The following is a 1,823-nucleotide window of genomic DNA, read 5'->3' as shown; positions in this document are numbered from 1 at the left end:
GTAAAAATATGGGACCCACTAATCATCTATCCTACATCTAACTTCAAGGTTTTCAAAGCATTTTTAACTTTGGCCCGCTGGCAAATAAATTTGCATCTTAATTTGCACTCTCTCGAGAGACGTAGAGCGAGGGGCGACCTGATAGAGGTATTTAAATGGAATTGAGGGCTAAACAAAGGGGATATTACAAAGATACTGATGGATATAGAATCATTGGAAAGAATTCAGAGGAGAATGACAAGACTAATCCCGGTCATTAGGAACCTTGTGTTCAGACATGTTAAAGCTTCTTAATTTGCACTGACTCGAGAGACGTAGAGTGAGGGGCGATATGATATAGGTGTATAAATGGAGTTCAGGGCTAAACAAACAGGACGTTACAAAGGTACTCAAACTATCCAACCAGGAGCGAACTCGTAACAATGGTTTTAAATTAGACAAATTTAGATTTAGGCACGAAATTTGTAAACATTGATTTGGAAATATAGTAGTGGATGAGTGGAACAAGTTACCAAACATCATCATTTACTCGAATACGCTGGGCAGCGTCAAACATAGGTTGGATTAATATACAAGTATGAGTGATAAGGGTTGGATGTAAATGGGATTGCCCAGTATGGGCCAATAGGCCCGCTGCAGTTTCCTCCATTCTTATGTTCTTATGTATAGGTGTAGTTCCCGGTCGACTATTACTGGACTTGTTTTGATCTTGGCTATTGGTATTATCTTGAATTTGCTCTTATTTGTCCTGATTTTTCATTTTTTCTCAGTCATTTATGTTTTTATCGCAGTTGCCGTGTAGCATGCCATAAATTGGGCTGCTTTTCCTGGGTATGATACTATTTGAGGGATATCATCAGCAAACATTACATATTCTCTAAAGGGGGTGGGTTGAGATGTGTCCGAGGTTTATATTGTATTTAGTGTTGGAGAAATACATCCTCCTTGAGGTTCTCTACTCTCGAGATTAAACAAAGTTCTCATTAAGTTTCCAATTTGAATTTGTGCTCTCTTATTCTCTAAATAGTCACACAATATTCTTAGCAAGTGTTCGCTAAGTCCCAATTTTAATATTTTATATTTTAAGCCCGAATGCCAAACTTCATCAAAACCTTAGAAACGTCCCTTAAAATTATATTGATCTGGTTCCCCTTGCCTTTTTCTATTGCCATAATTTCCGTTATTGTAGCTATTACAGTTTGGGTATTTCCAGTGGGCCTCTGGCTCCTCAAAAACATAATCCCTGGTTACTGTACAAAACAGAGTTGTACGGACAATGACCTACTTGAAAAAAACAGATCACACAAACGACAAATTTGCTAAATTGATAATGTCAAATTCGAAGATATTAACACGTACTGCTGGGCCCTCTTTGTTTAAAATCTATCAATAACTTGCTTGACAATAATTATTTCCAGTTTCGGAATAATCAGAGCTACTAAGACAACCATAAAATATCATGGTGTGAAACAACTTAGCCCCCACCCATCCGAGCAAAGACTACGCTCCATTCCTTGAAATTATCTCTTAACAAATATCTATTGTCTAAGTATTGATATTTCTTGTAATACCTGCTCTTATTGTACCATCAAAACCGTTTTATCGGAAATTATCATGTAAATAGATAAGAAATTACCATTGCAATAAATATACAGTATTTGCCAACTAGACATAATCCTGACAGCTCTGTCCTCTTGTTCAAACTTAATACTGTATAACCCATGTTGTACTGCTTTCCCATTATATTTATATTTTTCAATTCCACTGTAATTTGTGTATATACTTATAATATGAATACAAAAAATAAAAATAATAAATAAATA

The sequence above is a fragment of the Homarus americanus genome, unplaced genomic scaffold, assembly GCF_018991925.1.
Source record: "Homarus americanus isolate GMGI-L3 unplaced genomic scaffold, GMGI_Hamer_2.0 scaffold24260, whole genome shotgun sequence".
NCBI classification, from domain to species: Eukaryota; Metazoa; Arthropoda; class Malacostraca; order Decapoda; family Nephropidae; genus Homarus; species Homarus americanus.
This window is presented reverse-complemented; position numbering follows the sequence as displayed.